Raw genomic sequence first — 6,542 nt, forward strand, 5'->3', positions numbered from 1 at the left:
GCGGGGCATACCTGGCTGTGGGGCGGGGCAGACCTGGCTGTGGGGCGGGGCAGACCTGGCTGTGGTCAGTTCACTGGGGGTGGAGTCCAGCCAGAATACTGGGAGCTTGGGACATTGTTTAGCCACAGGATACTGGAGTGAGGACTCGGTCAGCCATCTCTGTCTTGGGGCGTGGCTTTTACTGCTACGTCCCTTGTAGAACCTCCTACTGGGTCTCCAGAAGCAAGCCTTGCTCAGCTAAAACCATAGGCTGCTTTTCACGGCCCAACAAGAGATTTGTGTTATAATTGACCACACGCTCTGGACACTTGTTTGAATTGGCCTGGCTTGAGACACCTTCACTTTTTTTGTAGTGGTTTTAAATTCTAGAAATCCCTACTTTTCAAGGAAATGCAGGCAGTGTGCTAGAACGCAAGTCACAAACACCTGCAGGAGAGACTTATGAGCTGGGCAAGAGCGCCACCCGTCCCGGCAATGGCTGGGGTGTGCATTTGTGCCATCTCTGCCCAAATGAGTCGAACTGTCTGACTCATCGACTTCCCTGAGGGATGCAGACAGCTTCATGGGGTGGGGCAGGTTGCTGCTGTGAAAGCATGCCAGCAAGTAGCCACGGCTCTCAGAGATCTCAAAGGGAGCTCCCCACTCTCCTGTGTGTATCCCGGCCCTTGGCATGCACGGGATTGAGACACTCAGGCTTGCGGCGGTCTTCCTGCTTCTGCCTGCCAGGGGTTGGAATTAGTGTGCACACACTTTCTGATGTAGGGCTTTTACAGATGCTTGTGTCTGTACCGCAGGCTGCCCTCAGATGTGGGGCATTTCCTCTGCCTCCTGAGTGCTGGAATTAACAGGTGTAAGCCTTCATGGTTATTAGGAGCAGAGGTAGAAGATGCCATCTCTGTCTCCATTCCCTACACTCAAAGTTGTGCCCTGGGCTGCCATGGCATGGGCTACACACGGGCACCGTGGTTTGTCCCTATCTGGCTCCCGTACCTGGGCAGTGGAAAGGGCAGCTGTGGGTCTGCAGTCAGTCCTTGCACAGCCTCTCAGGCCTCTACAGTACTCTAAAGCACATGGATGGGTTGGGGTAGACAGGTTGCTCTCTCTAGGCCCCAGGGCCAGCTTCTAACATGGTGTAAGGAATCTTTTTAAAAAGACCACAGTAGCAACATCAGGGCTCCAGGAGAAGGGTATAAACCAAGTGAACAGGCTGGAAGCTCAGTGGAGGTCAGTAATGTCCCCATGGCCTGCAGATTTCTCAGAGCTAGGGACTCTGCCCTGTACCCAGTCTCCCCTGTCAGGTCATGGATGGTAAGTGGGTTACAAGACAGAGCTGCTGGCCTGCACAGCATCTCTAAGGTGGGTCTGGTGATAAAGGATGGTAGGATGTGAGACTTCTCAGACCCTCAGATGGGACCTCAGTTTCAGACCCACTCAGCTTGAGGCTTGGAAGGTGTGTGCTTTGAAGGAACTGCCACCTGCCCACCCCTCCTGTCCCCATCCCTGTCCCCTCCCATCCTACCTCACATCGGAACCATCCCTTCCTCATCCCTGAACACACAGGCCTCCTCCAGCCCTCAGTGGTGTTGCCCGCTGTCCGATCCTGATGGCAGATAAGTGGGAGGGCAGACACAGCCTCTCGGATCATTGCTTTCCAGGCATGGTGGCTCGGACTGTCCCTGGAGGACAGGAGCTTGGGTTGCAGTGTGTGTCCCAGCCCAGGTCCTGGGGTGCTGAAAGCCACAACCAGCATTCCTGTCTTCCTGGTCCCCAAGTGCCGGGAGCCTTGGCTTTCTGTGTGGATGCGCCTTTTTGTTTTATGAGACCATGGCTCTCACACTGGTATTCTCGTTGTGTACTCTGAACACATCACACCCGTTAGCCTCGTCTTCTCTGTCTTTATGTAACGTGTACTCTTACAGGAAACCCTGGTTGCACATGTGAGAGAAAACGTGGCCTGTTTGTTTCTTGGGGTCCTGTCCACTAACATGCTAGTCCCCTGCCAGCGACAGCTGCTGCTTTATGGGTGAATACAATGCCCCCAGACATAGCATGTGTCCTTCCTTTCTTCCTCTGCTGAGGGGCACCCAGACTGGTTCCTTCACTTTGTTATCATGGATCATGCAGCAGGGACCACAAATGAGCAACCATGTCTGTGGTGTGTTAACTTATACTCCAGGCACGCCTTACCTGCTCAGAGAACTCAAAATGGAACCAACAGTTTTAAAACCTTGGATTGTGACATGCAGGAGGAGTGCCATACTTTCTGGACAGGACTAGAACAGCTCTGGACACTAGTATCCATAGCATGCAATAGACATGTTTCTGCACAGCAGCCCCTGTTGTTAAATACTTGTGAACCTGCCCGAATTACCCACTCCCCTGCCCCGACCCTGGCTTTTCTCTTCTCTCAGTATGACCGTCCGAATTTCCCAGACTGGCTGGTCCCCAGCACTTGGCGCTGAAGCGATGCTGAGGGGGTCCCCAGCACCCGGCGCTGAAGCGATGCTGGGGGGGGTCCCCAGCACCTGAGAAGGCTGTTCCTAACTCTGCCCCAGCTCATCCTCATGTCCTCCCATCCCTTCCCCCTGCCCTTGCCCCTCTCCACCTTCCTTGGTGACAGCAGTAGGCAATTGCCTTGTGGAAATGCAAAGCTCCCTATAACATATTTGGGGCCTGCTGCTGCAGCCTCCCGGAAGGGGCCTGTGGGTGAGGGGCGGGCTAGCTGGTGCACCATTCCCTTCTAAAAGTACTTTCTAGCCTTTCTCCCAGGTGCTGCTGGGGAAGGTTTGCGCTGGACTGTTGAAGCTCCTCACCTGTCTGTGTTGTGGCCAGTCACAGGCCAGGCCTCAAGGTGCCTTTGTCAGAGTTCACCCTGCTAGGCACTCCTTAAACAGGGACAGTTCTCTCCTCTAAATGACTTTCTGCAGTTTTGGAAGTCCTGAGGGCAGATGTGTGGAACAGAGGCCTGTGACGGCCAGGTGAGCCTTAAGCAGGTGACTGCTTAATACACCTGTGGCCTGGACACTCCCCCATCTTCTGGTAACTTGGGGTCAGCCCCCCACCTCAAGAAACAAATAGGAGTGTCCAGGAACAGTTGCATGGACATCCACAGTCACAAATCAAAAGATAATCACAATTTATTACCCTTAATGGTACCTTGGTGGGAGCATGCACGGGCCAATAGGGAAGCAGGGGGCTTCATAGTAGGTTTCAGATGCTATGAGATTCCATCCTTAGCTCTTGGCTATGTGAATGCTAATGTTATGTGGATATATTGTAACAGGCTTTACCTGATAAGACACAGGTAAATGTTAGGTTTAACCCAGAAGTAGGACAATGAATGGCTGTTATAGGACTAACACCAGCCTTGGATTGTTTGGATGTAGATCTGTAACATTCCAACTCTTCTCTGCTCTAACCAGCCACTCAGCTTTGCAGACTGTGGAACAGGTGAGTGGATGTCTTCTGGAGCGTAAGGCTTACTGTTAACACATAGCACATGAGTGACCATGGAAAGGCGAGCTCTGACTAGGAGAGGGCCTAATTCATCACTGACCCAGTGTCTGTCTGGCACGTGAAGGCAGAAAGGGTGTGCACAGGGCATAGAAACCCCACTGGAATGCTCACTGCTGCCAATGATATTGTTTGTGTAAAAAATGTAAACATGTGTACTGGCTGGTTTTGTGTGTCAACTTGACACAGGCTGGAGTTATCACAGAGGAGGGAGCTTCAGTTGGGGAAGTGCCTCCATGAGATCCAGCTGTGGAGCATTTTCTCAATTAGTGATCAAGGGGGTAGGGCCCCTTGTGGGTGGTGCCATCCCTGGGCTGGAAGTCTTGGGTTCTATAAGAGAGCAGGCTGAGCAAGCCAGGGGAAGCAAGCCAGCAAGGAACATCTCTCCAGGGCCTCTGCGTCAGCTCCTGCTTCCTGACCTGCTTGAGTTCCAGTCCTGACTTCCTCTGGTGATCAACAGCAATGTGGAAGTTAAGCTGAATAAACCCTTTCCTCCCCAACTTGCTTCTTGGTCATGATGTTTGTGCAGGAATAGAAACCCTGACTTAGACAGTGTATTAGAAGCCATGGTGCAAGATAGAATATTTGTCTAGAGATCAGTTTTCAATAGACCAGGAGCAAGATAGTCAATGTCTTAGTCAGGGTTTCTATTCCTGCACAAACATCATGACCAAGAAGCAAGTTGGGGAGGAAAGGGTTTATTCAGCTTACACTTCCACATTGCTGTTGATCACGAGAGGAAGTCAGGACTGGAACTCAAGCAGGTCAGGAAGCAGGAGCTGATGCAGAGGCCATGGAGGGATGTTCCTTGCTGGCTTGCTTCCCCTGGCTTACTCAGCCTGCTCTCTTATAGAACCCAAGACTTCCAGCCCAGGGATGGCACCACCCACAAGGGGCCCTACCCCCTTGATCACTAATTGAGAAAATGCCCCACAGCTGGATCTCAAGGAGGCACTTCCCCAATTGAAGCTCCCTCCTCTGATAACTCCAGCCTGTGTCAAGTTGGCACACAAAACCAGCCAGTACAATTGACCCCTTCTCAACTTGACACACAAACACATCACTATTAAGCCTCAACCCTTACTTTCTTATTCATCCCCAAGATCTAAAGTCCCACAGTCTTTACATATTAAAAGTTCAATCAATTTAAAAGGTCCAATATCTTTTAAAATTCAAAGCCTCTTAACTGTTGACTCCACTAAAACACTTTCTTCCTTGAAGAGGGAAAAATATCAGGGCACAGTCACAATCAAAAGCAAAACCAATGTCTGGGATCCAACTCACGATCTTCTGGGCTCCACCAAGGGCTTGAGTCACCTCTCCAGCTCTGCCCTAGGTAGCACACATCTTGTCTTCTAGGCTCCAGGTGCCTGTACTCCACTGCTGCTTCGGTCCTTGGTGGTTATTGCATGGTACTGGCATTCCCAAAACACTGCTGTCTTTTGCTGTAACTAGGCTTCACCAATAGCCTCTTATAGGCTCTCTTCATGGTGCCAAGCTTCAACTCCTCTGCATGATCCCTTCAGTCCTGGGCCATCAATTGCAAACCGAGGCTGCCCCTTCACCAATGGCCTTCCATGGTCTCTCACTGTGTCGAGCCTCAGCTGCTCTTCATGACCCCTTCATGCTTTCAAAACCAGTACCACCTGGGTGGCTCTTACACATTACCAAGTCCTGCTGCAGCACAAGGTACAACCTTGGCTATCTCTGGAACACAGCCTCTTTGTGCTCTCAGAAAACACTTCCCAGAAGATGTCACCTCATGATGCTGGTCTCTTCTTAATCACCGCTAATTTCTTAGCTCCAGCTAACCAACCTCAATAGTCCCAGTAATGCAAAGTTTTCACTTTAGTAGTTCTGGTATCTTGTTAATCACAGCTGATATTTCAGCCCCAGCTAACCAAAACCACAGAATCTTCACAATCAAAATAACATGGCCCTGATAAGAGTCTTTAATCTTCCCTCTGAAATTTCACAAACCAGGCCTCCATCTCTGCACTGTTCTCAACATGATCTTCCAAGCTCCCACAGAGTTCTTAACAAACCAGTGGCTCTTCTAGCTCAAAGTTCCAAAGTCCTTCCACAGTCCTCCCCAAAGCATGGTCAGGTTGTCATAGGATTACCCCACTATGCTGGTACCAATTTGTCTTAGTCAGGGTTTCTATTCCTGCACAAACATCATGACCAAGAAGCAAGTTGGGGAGGAAAGGGTTTATTCAGCTTACACTTCCACATTGCTGTTGATCACCAGAGGAAGTCAGGACTGGAATTCAAGCAGGTCAGGAAGCAGGAGCTGATGCAGAGGCCATGGAGAGATGTTCCTTGCTGGCTTGCTTCCCCTGGCTTGCTCAGCCTGCTCTCTTATAGAACCCAAGACTTCCAGCCCAGGGATGGCACCACCCACAAGAGGCCATATCCCCTTGATCACTAATTGAGAAAATGCCCCACAGCTGGATCATGGAGGCACTTCCCCAACTGAAGCTCCCTTCTCTGTGATAACTCCAGCCTGTGTCAAGTTGACACACAAAACCAGCCAGTACAGTCAATTTTTATTAATAACAAAAAGCATTAAATAGAAATAAAGTGAAAGGTGAAAGACCTGTAGATTGCTGGTGTTGAAGCAACGGTGGTTGAAGCAGATGACCGTGGTCATGGCTTAGAGGTTTCAGACTGCAAGGGTGCCTACTCTTCTATTTCATGCCATGCCTAGGAAGCTCTGGATTTATTTTGTTGTTTCTGTTCTATACCTCAAAGAAGTTCTGCAGATTGTGAGGGGGTAGAACCTTGTAAAGATGTTAATACTGGTCAATACTGGCACCGAGGCGTCTCCAACAAAGGGCAGACATGGGCAACCACACAGACCTGAGGAATGACTCAGAGGTGCTCTGTGGGCCCGGTTCCTTTGTTCGGCCTGTGGCACTGTGGGCTGGGAGCATGCCTGTCACGGACCGGGATTTCTCACGGGGTCCCTGTTCCGTGGGACACGGGATTCTGGCCAGGTGGGCACGGGATTCGGCTTTGACAAACAG

This window comes from Mastomys coucha, unplaced genomic scaffold (assembly GCF_008632895.1).
Source record: "Mastomys coucha isolate ucsf_1 unplaced genomic scaffold, UCSF_Mcou_1 pScaffold22, whole genome shotgun sequence".
In the NCBI taxonomy this organism is placed as follows: domain Eukaryota; kingdom Metazoa; phylum Chordata; class Mammalia; order Rodentia; family Muridae; genus Mastomys; species Mastomys coucha.